Source organism: Myotis brandtii, unplaced genomic scaffold (genome assembly GCF_000412655.1).
Source record: "Myotis brandtii unplaced genomic scaffold, ASM41265v1 scaffold384, whole genome shotgun sequence".
NCBI classification, from domain to species: Eukaryota; Metazoa; Chordata; class Mammalia; order Chiroptera; family Vespertilionidae; genus Myotis; species Myotis brandtii.
Genome location: NW_005364745.1, coordinates 37,329 through 57,074, shown reverse-complemented (window position 1 = coordinate 57,074; position 19,746 = coordinate 37,329). Strand labels below are relative to the sequence as shown.

The following is a 19,746-nucleotide window of genomic DNA, read 5'->3' as shown; positions in this document are numbered from 1 at the left end:
AGCCAGAAAGGAGAAAAAAGAAAAGTCTAGAGTATCAGCTAGGTAACCCAATCACTGGATAATTCAGTGATGACAGCACCTCTCACAATAGGAGGATATTTTCAGTGATATCCCTTGAAAGAGACAAATCATAGAAAAACAAAATAATTTTGAATTAAATTCTCATAATTGAAATCCCAACTCAGTTATTTACCATAAATGTACTCTGATCCTTGATTTCTTCATAATAAAATGGGTGACTATATTAACTACCTACTTGGGCTCTTAAGGGTATCTATACTAATAAAAGGATTCTATGCTAATTAGACTGGTTCCATCCAGATGTCCTTCTGGACAAAGCCATGGTGTCAGGGGCCGAGGCAGAGGTGGTTAGAGGTGATCAGGCTGGCAGCGGAGGGCAATTAGGGGTGATCTGGCTGGCAAGGGAGGGCCGTTAGTGGTGACCAGGCTGGCAGGGGAGGGCAGTTAGGGGTGACCAGGCCAGCAAAGGAGGAAGATAGGGGCAACAAGGCTGGCAGGAGAGGGCAGTTAGGGGCAACCAGGCCATTAAAGGAGGGAAGATAGGGGCAACCAGGCTGGCAGGAGAGGGCAGTCAGGGGCAACCAGGCTGGCAGGGGTGGGCAGTTAGGGGCAATCAGGCAGGCAGGGGAGCAGTTGGGGTGATCAGGCCAGCAGGCAGAGGCAGTTAGGGGCGATCAGGCAGGCAGGGGAGCAGTTAGGGGCATCAGGCAGGGAGGCAGATTGGTTAGGGGGGATCAGGCAGGCAGGCAGGTAAGTGGTTAGGAGCCAGCAGTCCTGGATTGCGAGAGGGATTGTGCGATTGGGCCTAAACCAGCAGTCGGACATCCCCCGAGGGGTACTGGATTGGAGAGGGTGCAAGCCGGGCTGAGGGAACCCCCTCCCCCACCCCGACATGCATGAATTTCATGCACCGGGCCTATAGTTAATAATAATACCAAAAAATGCCTGCCACATTGTAGATGAATTGTAGCTAATGTCACTGACGTTTCTTTACACAATCCTGGAAAATGTTGAGCAGAAATATATTTCAAGTGAGAAATTTAACATGGGTACATAAATCAGTATTTTCACTCGAAAAAAAATCATGGCTATTATCTGCAAGGATATAAACATATCCTGTGCAAACTTTATGGTCAACTGACTCAATTCCTTATGTTTGCATAGACTTCTGTGTCTTCAATGATACCTGTCACTGACCTGAACCTCCTCATTCCAGACATGGAAAGATTTTGGGGGAAAAAGAGTTTCACAAACAAAGAAAATGGTCTTTTCTTTCAAATTAAGCCAGGTTCTGTGAATTGAACTGAGAGAATAGACTTAGGCTCTCCCCCATGTCTTATGCCATGCTTTAGAAAGTGACACAGCAGTCTTATCCCTCATTCCATCTACAGCGCTGAGCACTGTGCCCTGCAGACAGCAACACACATATTTCATTATCAATGATGGTGACAATAACTACAGAGGTTTCCAGATAAGAGGACTAAGTGATTTTATCAATTGTCAGGTGAAGAAAGGGTAAAATGGAATGAGTCAGTTAGAATGAGTCAGTTAGGATCCAACCAGGAAAACATAGTCACTTCAAGTATTTAAAGTCGATGAGTCAGTTAGAATGAGTCAGTTAGGATCCAACCAGTCACTTCAAGTATTTAAAGTCAATGTGGCTTTGGTTTATAGAGCTGAGACTCCAGCCAAGAGGACGGTGTGGTAACCCTGAGATTAGAACTAGCAGAAGGTGCTACTACCCATAAGCTGTGACAAAGGGAATAGATGGTGTTATTGGAACCCAGAAAGTTGGCTCACCCGGAGGAAGTTACGTGGGCCTGTTAGGTGGGAGCTGGAGAGAGAGAGGCACAGCTCCAAATGGACATGTTGTATGAGGCCAAGGGAGAGGTGAAGAAATGCCCTGGATGCTCCCTTCCCTCTCCCTCCAATCTCCTCATCATGCCTACCACTAACCAAACTCGTCCATCAGCTCTCTGACACATGAGTGAGGAAGGTCATCTCTGGACCCCTAAAATACAGAGCTGAGCATGGGGTTGAAGGAAAAGTTGAATAAGAAAGGGATCTGAGTTCAAATACACCAAGGAGCAGCATGCAGAGGGAACTTATTTCAATGTCTTCCTATCTGAAAGCGTACAGTAGATACATAGAATGTAATTATCTCTTGATTGATTCACAATTCACCTTTAGTAAAACAGGTAAAATAATCTTACTAACCACCATCTATAACAAAGTCTTGAAAAACTGTAATAAATGAATATAAAAACTTGAGTCCAAGGCACACCTCTTCAACTCAATAAAACAATCGAAATAATCTGTTATTAACCAAAGTCAAACAGAAACTAGTTTAGAACTCTCTGTGCTCTTAATTTGCAATGTGTGCTAGGACATATATCTCCTAAAATAAATATGAGAGAAATGTAAGCCATGCCAAATCAAAGAACAAAAGGGAATTGCAGCCAACATCAACGGATGGATTCATATTTTCCAAGAGGTTTACCTAAAGTGTGCACTGATTTTTCCATTGAACACAATATAAACTGTCATTCAGGCTATGAAGAGTTGAAAACAACACCTAGAGCTAAAAAAGATAAGAAAAAATTAAATAATGCCATGGGATGTGTATGGGATAAAGTGACATAAAGTAAGTTTAAGATAATAGGAATTTTCCTATAAACTTGGAATAGTAGATTCCTGACATCAAGATATTGTAAGTGTTGTCCTATAAATGTTGTTCTTTTCTTTCCTGATTATTCCCCGGGGGAATAAACCCCATTACCTGATGACTCATGACCTAAATCTCAGAACTTCAACTGCAATGCCAACCAGACAAAAGGATAAGTCATTTTTTATGGCTAATTAGTTATTTATCCATTAAAATCTTTGAGCTGTGCTGGGAAGACTTCATTTATGTTATCATTGAAATGCTCATGACAGGTCATTTTTCAGAGCTGAAGAGTGTTTATAAAAAGGCAATGTTCATCAATACAATAATGACAAGTTTTGTGATATGAAAGCTCTGTGGATTTATTTTTCTTTTTCAACTGCTTCCTAATAATTTCACCATCACTGATTTCCACACTCTGGGCCAACCATTTAAAATATGCAACAGACTGAAGATCCTCAGAGGAAAGGGGAAGGAGGGCAGGTAGAACAAATCAACCAAAGAACTTATATGCATATAGGCATAACCCATGGACACAGACAATAGTGGGGTGAAGGTCTGGGGAGGATATGAGTGTGGAGAGAAGGAATCGATGGGGAAAAAGGGAACATCTGGAATGCTTTAAACAATAAAGATAAAATTTTAAAAAATTAAAATAAAATAAATTGAGCTGCTTTCTCCCCTTTATTCTTAAAACACCCAACTCTAACCTAGTGTCTTTAGTCATCACTGTTAATCACCATCTTAAAACACCCAACTCTAACCTAGTGTCTTTAGTCAAGTCATCACTGTTAATCACCCAAACCTTGCAGGCATTTTTTAAACCACAATAGAATTTGGTCTCCCCTTATTCTTCTGGCATTTGCTAGCACCTTCTCATTAATACATATTTTACCCACATTTTGTCACTAAGGATCTATAAACATTTAAATATATTTGTTCCTAAGTTATGAGCTTTATAAGCACTCTGGAGGTAAGAACAATGGCTTATTTTATCTGGCATAGAAACCAATGTGTATTAAATGACAGTGTCTCCCAGTATAATTCACCGTTTACATGTTTTTCTCATGATTTTGTTCCCTTCCCCCACTCATGTTAAATAGAAAAGAATATCTCTCAGCTATCCCTGAATACAATGGCTAGACATAGAATTTTTTATAACAGTAATTTAGTTGAAGATAAGTCCCTTGGACATCCATCATTCCCAACCAAATGTGTTAGGACCAGTTAAAACTTCTTTAAAAGCTACAAAACATAGTTATGTTCTTAAGCTTGAGTTCCATGATTTTATTTTTAAGAATTGAAAGTGCTGGATATAAGGGACACAAAGATAAGTATGACACAATCCCTGCCTTTAAGTAGTTCATTGATAGTGGGAGAGGCTTCAGGTGAACAAGCATGGCCGAAGCACAGCCAGGAACAGACTGAGCTACCCAACGGGGACAAGCTGAACTGACTAAGCTTTAATGTGGCACAGGGTCTCTGGACATTGGCCCTACTTCTGGGCTTGATCACAAGATTGGACTTTTCCACAGCAGGACAGACCCTTTGTGTTTACTTCAACTTAGTAAACCTTACTACGCCTCAACCTCCCATGTGGGTCCATGGAATGCTTTCCTTGCGTCTCTGAAAGGACTTCATTTCCACAGGCAACAACTACCATCGGACATAAGTGCAACCTGAAAGTTCAGATATTTCATGGACTGCAGAGAGAGAAAGAATGAGAATTATATGCAAAGTGAACCAAAAATACCTCCTAATTTGTGTCTTAAGTGTGGAATAAGCACACAACCTACAGAAAAGGTAATTAATATAGGAAGAGTAAATTATGTTCCAGAATAAAATCCTTCACTATTGTCCTTTTCTTAAGTTCTCCACTCACATGGACTGGCAAATGTGATTTAAGATCACCACTGTTTTAAAGTCAGGTGGGACCCACGGGGACTGAATCAGCACAGCTGTAAAGCTTTTAGAGATGGGTTTTTAAATGGAATTGTTGGCAGAATTTTGCCTATGGTCATTCAACCAGGTGTCCTTGCCATTGGCTCTGAAACATTCTTTTGCTTCAGAAATAATTCCTAGTTGTTGTTGTGTGTGTGTGTTTTTCACAGAGACTTTTTATTCGAAATTATTTTGCTGCTGCTTTTGTTTCCCACAGGATTAGTGAGAGAATTCTATCAAGGCCTCTGGGGCAGTATTTGAAAGGCAGGCATTTTTCACTACTTTCATTACATGGACGAGAGATAGAAATCAACCTGATAAATATTCTCTCGGGCAAAGGTGAGGGCCAGTGTTGGTGTTACAACAAATTGAGTCTGTAATGAAAAGGAGGATTTCACCATGCAGAGCTATTCTTTTTTTTTTAAGATGAAGGGTGTCTTCCCTTTCTGATACTTGCATTAGAACTTAAAACTGTGTTTTTTCCCTTCATAATTTATTGTGTGTCTTCAAAGTTACCAGTTGTGGATTTTATGGTTTCAAGAGCGATTAATATCAGAGCGTTGCTTTTTCATTAATTTGATGTATTTGGTGTGTCAACGTGTTTTGTATATACTAGGGAATCTTGCTGAAGAATCAGCAGCATGAAAGTTAATTAGAAGAAGCCTGATAAGGCACAGATGTTCATGTGAGAACACTGAAACATTTTTCTGCTCAATATAATCAAAGAACCTTGGATAATCTAGTCAGGAACATCATGATAAGATTCCAATTATAATAAGGTTTTTATATAAGCAAAATATAGTTCCTCATGAGACTGAATAACATTCAACTATTGAAAGTAATGTTTACATGAAATGATAAAGGAACTGCAGCAAAGGGAAGTGGGAATACTCTCAGATGAAATATTTGCCGTGTTGATGGTGTATAATGGGTAGGTGCAGTTTACTGCACTAGTCTATATTTGTGTGTGACTGGAATGTTATTTGATATGCAAGTTCTTAATATGATGTGTAAAATGTTTCCAATAACATTAGAACATGTTTATGATAAGATAAACAAAAATATAAAGTGGGTCACAAAATGATATACGCAATATAAATTTACTATAGAAAATATACACTGAGCGGCCAGATTAATATGACCGGCCAGATTATCATGACCACCCCTTCAATACTTCATTGACACTTCCAAAAATACTGAATATTGAAAACTTTCTAAGCAAATACTCTCAAGGTTTTATTTTTATTATTATTTGCATAACTAATTCATTTCATTGTACTGATGGGGTGGTCATAATAATCTGGCCGGTCATAATAATCTAGCCACTCAGTGTATAGAGGAAAGACAAACAGTTCAAGATATAAATGACAATTGACTCTTGAGAGTAGCATAATGAGTGATTTTTCTATATAATTATTTCTAAATGTTATAAAATATAAAAGTGCAAGATTTATATAAAAGCATTAAAAATTTTTAGTGTCTTTTAGTGTCTCATGAGATTTCATGACAACTAGAAGAATGTACCCACATATTGATATGAAAAGTCAATATTAAAAAAAACACACAAGGCAGGAACTTTCCTAATCACACTACAGGATAGCATACAAAACAATCTTTGTTCAAAACAGAACTGTGGGATCCAGGTTTCGGCTTGTGGTTTAGTCAATCCTGGATTGAGGTCAGCCATTTTAAATTTTTCTGACTGTGGGAAATTTACTGAACCCAACTTTTCATTTCCTAACAATTGTAAACATACAATTCCACAATGAAGTAATAGTAAAAACAATAACAGAACATACCGCCCTAACCGGTTTGGCTCAGTGGATAGAGCGTCAGCCTGGGGACTCAAGGGTCCCAGGTTTGGTTCCGGTCAAGGGCATGTACCTTGGTTGCGGGCACATCCCCAGTAGGGGGTGTGCAGGAGGCAACTGATCGATGTTTCTAACTCTCTATCCCTCTCCCTTCCTCTCTGTAAAAAATCAATAAAATATATTTAAAAAAATAACAGAACATACCTCATTGGTTTAATGAAGAACCAATGCGATAATCTAGACAAAGCATGAATTCCAGTGTCTTACATGTAGTTCTTAAAATATATTTTACTTTCTTCCAATGTAAAATTATTTTAACTGCTTCTAAGATTATTTAATGTCTATGGCATTTTTATATTGTGAAGAGGAACACTGGCCATTGATCACAACATAATTAATGACCAAACTATTAAACTTCTCTAAATAAAACAGGTTTCATGTAGTAAAATAATTTATTAAGACATTTTAAAAATTTAGACATTCTCTGGGGGAGGGATCTCATGTAATTAATGTGATAGGTTAAAGATGGTTGCAAATTCTTCACTACTCATTCCATTGAGAAGTAGAGTCTAATCTCTTTCCATTTGAATGTCAACTTGCCTTAGTGCCTTGTTGACCAGTAGAATTAGTGGAAGAGATGTTATGGGACTTCCAAGGCTGGACTATAAGAAGTCTTGGTGGCACTGCTGTCTAGGTCTCTTGGAATATTCATTCTTGGAACCCAACATCCTTCTGTGAGAAGCCTAAGCTCCATGGAGAGGTACCAACTCAATTGAGCTCTTGGCCAGGGTCAGCTTCTTGTCATGTGAGTAAGCCATCTTGCATGTCCAAACCAGCTGAGCCTTCAGGTGACTCTGGCCTCTTCATCTCTCTGATGACAACATGAGATCCTAAGGGAGAACTACTCAGCCTGAGCCCTGTCAACCCACAGAACCACAAGAGGTAATAAATGTTTGTTTTAAGCCACTAAGTTTGAGGTTAATTTTGTCATACAACAATAGATTACTAGAACACTTAATTAAGTTCTATTGTATTTTATGGGAAAAATCAAAGATGCTAAAACAAAAAGACTTAAAAATAAAATGGCTTAAATTAAGATGAATATTTCTTTGTTATATAAAATTCCATCTGTTCTAGCTGGTAGGGTAGCTCTGCTCTACAAGGTCACTCAGGGACAGCAGTTCCTTCTGCCTTCCCCTAGGCCAGTGGTTCTCAACCTGTGGGTCGTGACCCCTTTGGGGGTCGAATGACCCTTTCACAGGGGTTGCCTAAGGCCATCAGAAAACACATATATAATTACATATTGTTTTTGTGATTAATCACTATGCTTTAATTTTGTTCAATTTGTAACAATGAAATTGGGGTCACCACAACATGAGGAACTGTATTAAGGGTCGCGGCATTAGGAAGGTTGAGAACCACTGCCCTAGGCCTCCGGTAGGGTGCTGTCAATTACTAGGAGACAGAACTTGTGCTATAGCCCATCTGCATCCCAGCCGACAGGCAGAGAGAAGAACTCTGTGGAGCAGCTTGTCTTTAAGTTGAAAATAATCCATGAATTGCAAACATAAATCTGTTCATATGCTTTTGACACAAATTTAATCACATCAGCCCACTTAGCTGCAAGGGAGATTGAAAATGCATTTTCCAGCTGGGAAGCCATGTGCTCAGCTTAAAATATGAGGAATCTATTACTAAAGGGAAAAAAGTGAGAGTAGATATGGAGAAAACGTGGCAGTCCCATTGACCACATCCTTTAAAAAACCTGGAAATTCAACAGGACTGTTTTTCTTAAACATTTAAAGTAACAGATAAAGCAGACACAAATGCAATAATTACAAAATGCATTCTTTTGTAAAACTACCAATGCCATGAGTTTCTCTCTTTAGAGGAGGGTCAGCCAAGGCATCCACAGGCTACTAGTGAGGGTCTCTCACCAGAAGGTGGGACTGTGAAGCTGCATCTACAGAACAAGTGGAGGATCGCCCAGGAGAGAAGGATGGAGCACGCGTTATAAACAAGGGAAGAGCGTGGTTAAAGGCCAGGAGGAGGTGAGAAGGAAGAAAAGGTGACTGTAGCTCTGAAATATATGAGATAGGGAGATCCACCCAGATGGATATAAGAGCTAAGGCTGAGAGATGTTAAAGGAGGTAAAGTTTTCATCATATGTCATTTAAAATACAACAGTATATTTTGCAATCGCTGGAAAACCTACTGCTTGGCAGGTTGGTAGGTGAGTCACGCAGCTAATCCCAAAGGAAGACGGAGTTCATTTTATTGGCAAGAATTTTCACAATGCCTTAAACCACTTTATTAAAGAGGAACTCGGCTGTCGTAACTGTGTCTAAAGTTAAGCACCATTTTAAACCCTTCTTATGAATTCTCACAAGCTCACCCGTCCCTCTATACATGGAAGTCAAATAGAAAGAACCCTTTAGAACAGTGGTTCTCAAAAATTCTGTTTCTTTGGTTTCTTTGTTGTGGCCCCACCCCATAACAAAGAAACAGAATTTCCAGAGGAGGAGGCCCAGAAATCAGGATTTTAAAAAGATTCCCAGGTGATTCTAATGTGCAGCCAAGGTTGAGAACCACTGCTTTAGAGAGTTCACATATCTATTCTTTGACATTATGCCCCTCTGTACGCATGTCCTTTTTTAATTGCTGTGGATGCCTGCATCTTGTAGAGAAAAACTCATTACTTTTGCCACCAGATTCGATTCAAATAGCTTGGAATCTTCAGTTTGTTTTAGCCACTGGAGCTCAGCCAGTCACTGAACTATTTTTGACTAAAATTAGTAAGAAAGAAATTCTGTTCACTACAACAAAGGTTGTCTTTCCATTAAAAAGATAATATGCATTTAGGTAATCATAAGACTCCTACTGAAATCAGCATATCTATTCATGTGCTCAGCTTAAAATAAACATCCTTTATTTTCTTAGTTTATCACATTAGAGGTCTGCTTTATCTACAAGGCAATTGTGGCAAACAATGGGAAACTGTCTAGAATGCAGTGTCTTTGCTACTTCTGACATGAATAAATATTGAACTGATTAGAACATGTGCTAATATCAGAATCCAAAATATTTCCTTAAACTCTATCAAACAATATTATAAACCTTCATGGTTTTATGTACATATTTTCCACTATAATTATGTGATGAATACACAGTTAGTAAAAAAGCATCCTTAGGAATACCGCCTGCCTCAGAACATTACCTTTTGTGTTGCATTTACATTTATATTTAATTTTCAAAATGAACCTGGGCATTTCGGTACTAAAAGAATAGAACTAAATAATGACAAATCCAATGGGGCTGAAAGTCACGGGTCCATTAAAACCGTATTTACTGGTTTCTGGGCTAGATTTTTTACTTTGAAAGTATTGTTGCAGTGTAATATAAAAATACCCTAAGAAAATCAAATGAATAAAGTGCTATTTCTGCAAGGTTTTACCTCTAAATAAGGACACAAATCAAGCTCAGCAGAACTCACCCTATGATGCCATAATGTCTTACACTGGTATGAATTAAAAGGAAATATTTTTATTAAACACCTAATGTGTCAAGTTTTACCTGTGCAAGGACTTTCATATAAGAATACATAATAGAGAAGCTAGGCTTGAGATCATTCATTAAGAAAACAAAGGCTTCACTAGGATAAAAGTTCCAAAGTAAACTGAAAGTGACTGTGGGGAAAAAAACAATAGAGAAGATCATGGTGACTATAAGCAAGCAAAACAATAAAAAAAATCTCTCTCATTTTTTCCTCTCTCTCTTCTCCTCCTTCCTTCCTGAATAATACAGTCCTGATGCCCTAAAGTCAGGCAGGCCAAGTTAGTCTCCAGGGAAAGGCCTAGGCTGGTGTGGAGTGCTGAGGACCCAGAGGTTAAGGAGAGCAGCTACAAGTCAGGAGCGTAGGCTATCAAAGCCCAACAGAAGGAGAAAGGCACGAATGCTGCAGTGGGTGTCAGAGTCAGTGGTCAGGCTCAGGGTTTCAGAGCCAGAGCAGGATGAGGAGGGCATCTTTGGAAAGACGCATCTTGTCATTAGGTGTCGGAACCCAGGTGGAGTGGTGAGGCTGACAACACGGGGGGAAGTTTTGCTGTGGGGTGACAGACCCCAAACAGAAAGGGAGGTGTCCACGTGGAGAGGAAACCAGTGTGGGTTTCAGAGGCCAGTTGTGTTGGGGAGACATCCAGTGGTTCAGATGAAAGAGTGGGAAGAGGGTGCCCATATGGAGGAGCCTGGAGGAGGGAAGAGTCGGAGCATGAGCCCAGGGAGGAGAGTGCCCAGGTGTGTGTGGAGGGGAGGGGACAGTGTGAGACACCAGAGCCAGAGTGTATGAGTGGGGAATGGGGTGCAAAATGCAATGGGAACTTGGTTACATACAGGGGTACCAAGCAAATTAAATATATTAAGAATATACTTAGGGACCAGATTGGCATCGGCAGAAAAGGGAGTTACAAACACAGAATTGGGGGGAAAGTAGAATGAACTCTTGGTGTTGGGTTGGAATTGAAGATATCGGTATGAAATGAGTGATTAACTTAGAACAACATTTTATGCCAGAAAACAAGACAGTGCTCAAAGAAAGATAGGATATGTCAAGTATTCATAGAAGCCAGCTTGAAGGATCTTCACAGAACAACTCTGGGACAAGGTGAGCATCAAAATAAATAATGATGGTTATGTCATATGACACATCGAATAAAATAGGAAACCATGAGTCCATGTTGATATACATAAAGCAATAAATAAAAACCTTCATGAGGCACTAGATGTTTACTTAGTTAAAAATACCATCCCCCACCCCCACCATAATAAGCTTACTAATTAAAAAGAAAAAAAGAGTAATTTTATAGTGCAGAAGCCTGGAAGACACCTATTAATCAAGTGATCTAGGTATTTATCACTAATATGGGTCAACAGTACAATCATAAAGCAAAGGCAGGCACAACACCAGGGTCCTTGAAAGCGATGTGAAGGTGTGACAATGAGGTGGCTAACTAGCTACTCCAAGCAAAAGATCCACCCTAGCAGATAAAATCAATTAGGACAAAAACCTATAATTATCTTCCTCTTGACCAGTTGGCATCTAAGGCAATAGTTTTCAGATGTAATTATTTCTCTGTCAAATGCAATCCTATTTAGAAGTCCAGTGCATACAGTAGGTAAAAATAAAGTTGCTCTCATTGAATACAGAGCAGGGAGCCCAGATCCCTGCCTCTTTACCTATATCTGATGTTCTGCTGAGGAATCCCTAGGACCCAAGAGTCACTGGTGGGAAATTATTAGTATAAAGCACTGCTGAGGAGGTTCTCAGAGGTACTCATGCTTTAAAGGTACTTCCTTACGTGGACAGGTGCATAATAACAGGCTGGTTCTCTTTCCCTATCTTTATGCAAGAATGCATCAGTCTGCACACAAACCACCCATTCTGACCTCTACCAGGACTTTCTAGGCCAAACAGAGCTGTCTTCATCAAGAAATACTTTTAATTTTTTCTTTATCCATAAAAGGATCGTAATCTGGCACTACTCCGTGGAAATATATATGGAGGTAATACACTTAACATGCAGCTGAAATAGTTTCTGAATCAAGTTAAAAGTATATTAAATTATTTTCTTCATTAGGTAGATATAGTTTATGAAAATCTGGTTATATAGTTATTGCCTTAGGAATCTTCTTGAAAATTTGAGCCCCTTGGTTCTGAAAAAGAGACCCCTTAACTGGTCCCAGAGTAATTACAAGATATAAACTAAGGTTTCTTCAAATTTGATACAATTAAGATAGTTTCAGAATATTTAATAATTACAGAATATTGGGATCATATACTCAGGGACAAAATGATTAATTAGAATTTTCTTTGAATAAATTAGTTTTGCTTTTTCTATGCTTTGATAAAATATATAATTAAAGTTATGAAATAGACTATTATATTTGTGATCTCATTTATTTATTTAAAATTGAATTGAAACTTTTATCTAAGCCATAACTTGGAAACGTAAAAATACCTGCAGCTAAGATCGAAACAAAGCATTTTGTTAACAATAGTGCAAAATATCAGCAATCTTCAGGACCCTACAGTTTACATAATCATGCTCTGTTTACACCTCCAAAATCACAACTATTACTGTAATTGTGTTGAGCACTGGGTCTCTTACCAGTACATGTTATCCGGCTTTTTACGGTTTCTTTGGTGTATAATTCTCTTCTTCCCTATCAGACCCAGCACTTCCCTCGTGAGATCATCCTATCACAGAGCCTCATCATGAAGGTGCCTACAGTTTACATAATCATGCTCTGTTTACACCTCCAAAATCACAACTATTACTGTAATTGTGTTGAGCACTGGGTCTCTTACCAGTACATGTTATCCGGCTTTTTACGGTTTCTTTGGTGTATAATTCTCTTCTTCCCTATCAGACCCAGCACTTCCCTAGTGAGATCATCCTATCACAGAGCCTCGTCATGAAGGTGTAAGAGGTACGTGCTGAAGAAGAAAAGCAGTATCTTGTGAGGCACCTACCGCACTGCAGGACTCTGAATTGTCCTTAAACAAGGCAGGTCTTACGTCCTATCAAGGGAAGTGGGTGCTTTTGCAGGCCTGGAGGGTTCAGGCACTAAGGGGAATCAGGCTTTCAAAGGCATCTATTAAATATCCCCTATTTGAAGTCTCAGATAGTATTTTCTCCCTCTCACCCCTAGGGCTTGGGTAGGAGACTTTCCTAAGCTGAGAAGAGTTTTGCCTGTTTATAGTCCAGTGTTGTGTGTGATTTTTAGCTCTGTCTTTCCTCCGGCTTCAAGAGCTGAGAGGCTCTTTAAATAATGCCAAGTAGACCCTCTAACTTTTCTACTTTGCTTTAAAGTCATGATACATAGATGTGAGTCTGACACTTTCTCTTTTAAACTCACAGTTGCTGTTTAGCAGTAGCTACTCAATTCCAATAATACTTATTGTACCTTTATACTTACTGGTGTAGTTACTATTTTCCCCACACATCGCAAACATCATAGACACAGGCCAGTTCATCTATGCCCTTCTGACTGTACCGGATCTAAGTTCATCATTGGTGAAAGTCTTAGCAACACAAAGCCAAAGCAAGCCACAGTCTATTAACCTTTCACCTCTCCCCAGCGACTGGGTCTCACTGCAATCCAGCTAGCGGGTTATCTAACTCTTGAGTTCCATTTTTAAAGTCAGCTTCCTGGCCCTAATCCCAGCACTATCTTGGTCAAATTCTCTAGAAACATCACCCGAGATTCTTGTGCAAATTATTGAAGAATTCTCAGGAGAAAGGGAGGAGATGAAGCCTTATAGTGTAGAAACACTAAACAAACAACCACAAATCCTAAACAAGAATCTGGTCTCAGCAAGAGATTAGCTTTAGTCTGATTTCATGGTGAGTTTGAAACACACATTGCATCATAGGGTCGGTCCTACCTTGAGCAAGGGAGTCAGTCTGGCAGCATCAGTCAGGTTTCAGCCTTGGCTACTTGGGGTGGAGGGCAGGGAAGTGGAGCATCACCTCCCAGGTAACGTTGGATCCTGGAAAGAATCAGTTGTGAGTTTTCAGCAATCAGCCTCGTGAATGCTGTGGGGCAGGTGCACCAACTCAGGGAAGGAGATCCGGGCCACTCCATCATTCAAACCAGGATAATCTTGAGAGTAAAAGGGACAGCTGTTGATAATTATGACCAAGAAAAAAATCAGTGTAAACTAAAATTGTCACAGGCAAATAGAAATGCCTGCTCATTCCACCTCCGCCCCATTATTCCCTTGCTCTATGGCCATGACACCAGCCAAAGGCCAGGTTTCCCTGAGGGATATGCAGCCTTCTCCACAGGAGGCCTGGGGATGTAAGACCCCCACACCTCCTCTGTAAACCACCCCCTCCTGGGCTCGGGCTTGGAGAAAAGGTGGAGATGAGAGAAGACTGGGGAACCAATTCCCTTGCTTTTACTCCTCAGTACAATCCCGCAGGACCCGGGAGAGAACTGTTCATCCTAACTATTACAAAATTTTAAGTAGAGAAATAATAATAATCATTCACTTAAACGTAAAATAAATTCAAGCCCACAGTGCAAAACACACTTTTCAACGTTTTTAAATTGCATATCCAAAATCAAAAGGGAAAGATGTGATAATTTTTTTTAATGGTATTAGAAGTGCTAAGGTTACACAAAAGGAAAAGGCGAAGAAAATGAAAATGAAGTTTCTTTTAAAAATACTGTATTCAAGAAACCAAAGGACTCGGAAGAGTTGTGAAATGTTCAAATGTTTTACAGGTGGCAGATGTGAAGTCATTACCTCAGGGCTCCCAATATATACTAGTAATTTAAACACTGGACTCGGAAGAGTTGTGAAATGTTCAAATGTTTTACAAGTGGCAGATGTGAAGTCATTACCGTATTCAGGGCTCCCAATATATACTAGTAATTTAAACACATCTGATTCTGAGAAAATGTTATTAGAAAACAAAACAGTAAGAAAAAAATCAATTTTCAAGTCCATGAGAAACAGATCTTTATAAAGAAAAAAAAGTATATCCCCTATTGTTTCCTGGGAGTTTCCTTGGAAACCAGGGAGCAGTACTGCCTGTGGAAGGCAGTGATTGCAACCTGGTGTGAGAGTTTAAGGCGGGACGGGCACTTCGACAACTTCTTCCCAGATCCTCGAGGCTTCAGGATCAGCCTCAGAGTTCCCTCATCCTGAGCGAAGAACTGCTGGATGATGTTTTGATTTTGAGTGAACTATCTGATCAAATTGTAAGACAAGCAGTGCTTTTTTTAGTTGAGTTGTATATTTGTGATATTGAAATGTAAAAACAATATAAACAGCTTTGTTGAGGTTTAACTGACAAACAATAAATTGCACATGTTCAATTTGTTTGTATTGATTTTAGACAGAGAGGAAGGGAGACTAAAGATTCACCCTGGAGTCTATCACCAATGAAATCATATTATTAAGTTAATGACAAAATATTCATCTTGACAAGTTTATAAATATTCAGTCCTATTTGAGACTAGTCTGTTTCTCCACCAGCAGAATTAATGTTACTGTTCAGAATCACTCTCCAGCCTTAGCTTAATTGTTTATTTATAGCGTATGTTTCTCCAGACCCTGATAATTAGGGTTTTAAATAAACACATGTTATGAGACCATAATATCCCTGTGCCGGGGTCCAGCCCCGGGGGTCCAGGGGTTCCCAAAGGTGTGGACGGAGTCGGCGAAGAATGTTTTACACGGAGACAGCCTTCAGAACTCCCTAGCTCTCTTTAGTCTCCGTGGATCTTCCTGTGCCTGGCTGAGGCCACAGAGAAACATCCCGAGGCAAACTGAGCCTTTATTTTTATAGTCAGAGGTACACAAGGTAGTGGTTACCAAAGTTACACTGTTCTTGTGAGTTTCACTTGTTTTTGTTCCTGTTGCACTTTCCTCAGCCCATTAGCTTCCCAGGTAAGATCTAGGGAGCCCTATAAGGTCAAGCCTAATTATGCTAAGAGGACTGTGCCCTCTAAGCTGGGACTTGTTTGTGACTTTGCCAACAGGTCAGTCCGAGGTTTAACCCTATAGCGGCTCCCCACATCCCTGCAAATGCTACCCTTCATGGTTATTGCTGGGCATTCATTAGGAATTCAAGTTTGCTTATGTACAACATTCATTAGAGACCACATGGCAACCACCATCATTTTTCTATTTGTCTCTGCACCCCCGCCCCTTTTCTGGTGATGCATGAAGACAGGGCCTGTGCATTTATTGCTCACAACTGAGCTGTCTTTCTCTGTCCATCACTCCACCATTACCACCAACATAATATGGAGCTTTTTCAGGCACAAACCAGTAGTGAATCCAGACACTATGCGATTTCTCTTTTTCATGTGTATAATATTCTATAAAAGATTGGGTTTTAAAAGAAACAAAATAATTCTAAAATAATAATATAATGATTTTAATGTGAAATGTACTAAATAGGTTAAATGGCAGATAAGACAGAGCTACAGAAAGAATAATATGTTGGAAAAAAAACAGAAGAGAGAAATTGCCTGTACTGCAAAATCAAAAGATATTTTTTAAAAAGAAGGTATTCAGTTGAAGGTAAGAGAAGACCCAATACATGTGTAATTGGAATTCTGGAAAGGAGAAAAATAGAGAGAACAGGGAAAATACAATATTCAAAGAGATTAATGACTGAGAATGTTCTAGAATGGCTGCAAGACAGGAATCTTCAGATTCTGTACTTCAGGTAGCTCAAAATTAGCAGGAGGGAAGAAATGAATTAAATGTAGACTGTAAATTATGCTAAATATTTAGATAATCAATTAACAATAATCATTTATAACTTCAAGCCATGGGAATGGGGAAAATTTTTTTTAGATTTGGTCATTCCAAAAGTAATCAGGAAAGGAGGGAAAAAAAAAATGTGAGAAAAAGTAGGTAAAAAGAAATCATCAAATAGATGTTAAAATAAAACAAAATATATTAAAAATCATAATATATATAAACGGACTGCATTTGACAACTAACTACAGACATTATCATATAGGAATGGCAAATACATTCAGACAACTTAATGAAATTGCTATTATAGTGAGTACACACAACCAGCTGTGAGACAAAAGGCACTAAGGAGAGAAAAGAAGGCTTTTAGAGAAAGTGATGGATGCACTGAGTATGTGAGTATGCATGGGAATTTCCTAAGGACACAAACAAGACAAGATCATTTCCGAAATAAAAACAGGCATTTGTTAAAAATAATTACAATGTATTTTTTATCTTTCCCCTTCATTCAATGGAAAAAATAGAAGGTTTGGGAGGAAAAGTGGGGGAAATTAAAAATTAGAATTCCTTTTACATTTACAAAAGACTTACCTGTTCTAGAAACCTTTCCCTGATGATCTTTTAAAATAGAATGAATTTTCATTTTCTGGGTTAGTGCCATAAAGCATTAGATCAGTGATTTATAAACATTGACAATAGCTCTCATAATCAAGTATGCGTAGGGCTGAGAGAAATGAAGATATTAACTTTTCCATACATTCAACACTGTCTTTTTGGATATTTGGTTTTAAGAAATTCTTTACATTATGATTAATGGTTATGATATGTAAAGATTTTTCTTTGCTTCTTAATAGTTTTTAATTTCCTTTTTGGCAAAATAAGAAGTTGACAATAAAAATCAAATCTCTTTTTCTCTTGCATTAAATTGCATTTATTACAATAAAGTCCATGATATAAAAAAGTGTGGAAATCACAAGATTAAATGACTCTCAAAACTTCTTTTGCAAAGATTGATGCAGCTAGAAAAATAATGTTTTCCAAAAACTACACAAGAATTGAAAAATTGCTTTAAAGAGAACCAATCTAAAAACTATAAAAACTATTTTTCTCCCCAGTTTGATAAATTTACTCTTTTAGTAATAAATATATGACTCCCTTGTTTTCAGAACAGTAAACTGAAAACCAGGCATACAACATTTATATCTGTTGTTCTCCTTTAGAGAGAAAAAGTATCTTATTAAATAATACAGCTTCTATGCATGTGTGTATGCTTCTAAAAATCAACAAGGAGTTCTTATTTGTCTCTAAGGAAAAGGAGTGTTTTAAAAAGTACTAAGAGATTTAAAGGCGTTATGCTTTTATATTTTATATTTATTCTCTGCATATAGCACATTGAATTCTCTTTATTTCTCATATTGTTCAAGAAAACAATTTCTTACACAGTAGCTCTCTCGTATATTGTTGCTAGACTACATGAATAATAATACCTATTAGGTCTGTCATGATGAAATGGGAGCTTGTATAATCTATGTGATGTCATTTATTCATAAGAATCGTGAGAATTTGATCATGAGGAATGGAATGCAAGCATGAGCATCTGCTCTCACCTTTCGCAGATATCGTCAGCCAGGCTTCCTACACCTACTAACACCTATTATTTTCATTTTATTAGTAAATTTAAAGACAGAACATAAATGAGCCAAAGATAAAACTTTGCCAACAGCTTCATTAAAAAAAAAAGCCAATTTTCCAAGAATATTAATTCTCAAAGTGTGGCCCCCAAGCACTTATGGGGTCCTCAAACCCTCACATGTCAAAACATGGTCAAGATGTTTTTCTCCCTTTTCACACACACTCTCCCACTAGTGTGCAATGGAGTTTTCAGAGGTTACGGGACATATGATGATAGTAGACCATCAAATGTGTCCACATTTGGAAGATTGTCAGACCTCAGTGATTCAATATTCTCCAAATGACCAAAGAATGAGGTGACTAAATCCTGAGTGGATAAAAGATCCCCTCAAAGTGCAAGATAGATCAATAGATTTTAATGTAACAAAATATGAAAAGTATAGTGCTATTTGTCAGATTCCGCATTGGAACTAACCTTCAAGAAACTATGAATTGCCAAGTCTTGGTGTTGCATGAAAGAACATATACACAGTTACCTGAAAAGTCTATTAAAATACATCAACCATTTTTAACTCCATATCTGTGGAAAGCCAGATATTTCTCTTATACTTCCATGGAACAACTTGCAACAGATTGAATGCAGACGTAGGTATGAAAATCTTTTATTGAGTCAAACATTATGATGTGCATGGCAAAAGTGTAAAGCATAAAGAGGTCTGGCGCCAGAAAGTTAGAGAACTGATGCTCTAGGGCCGTGGTCGGCAAACTGCGGCTCGCGAGCCACATGCGGCTCTTTGGCCCCTTGAGTGTGGCTCTTCCACAAAATACCACGTGCGGGGGCGCACCTACAGTGCGATTGAAGCTTCTTGCCCATGCGCAGAAGTCGGTTTTCGGCCTGGGTGAGTCTATTTTGAAGAAGTACTGTTGATATTTGGCTCTGTTGACTAATGAGTTTGCTGACCACTGCTCTAGGGAATTCATTGAAAAATGGTTTTTGCCTGACAAAATAAAAATTGTCCTAAAAGAACACTTAACTCCAATTTAAAATAGAACTATGTTTAAAGGCTATATAAAAATTGGAGCCAAACTATTTGCCTGGCTGTTTGGAGAATTCTGGAAGGTAAAGAAAATTACTGGTTCATAAGCCATAATGTGAAATAGGTATGTAGTTATGTGTATATGAAATATATATATCTCAAGCCCCTTTGGCTTAAAATGATGAGAAACAGTATGGAGAGTCAACAGCATCTAATCTAAATCTAGACTTTAAAATTAAAAAGAATCAATGAATAAAATCGATCAGACCGTCAAACCTCAGAGGGAAGGTAGGGGAGGGTGGGGGTAAGTGGAAGAGATCAACCAAAGGACTTGTATGCATGCCTATAAGTCTAACC

At 38.6% G+C, this 19,746-nt stretch overlaps 1 long non-coding RNA gene across 1 annotated transcript in view; it reads right to left on the bottom strand.

The window, feature by feature from the left end:
• LOC106727183 overlaps nucleotides 1–19,746 on the bottom strand; it is a 147,937-nt gene that overhangs the window by 111,827 nt on the left and 16,364 nt on the right. Inside the window, exon 2 of the long non-coding RNA XR_001363351.1 lies at nucleotides 13,883–13,987. This is a non-coding gene — a long non-coding RNA (uncharacterized LOC106727183). The remainder of the gene's footprint in view (nucleotides 1–13,882; nucleotides 13,988–19,746) is intronic.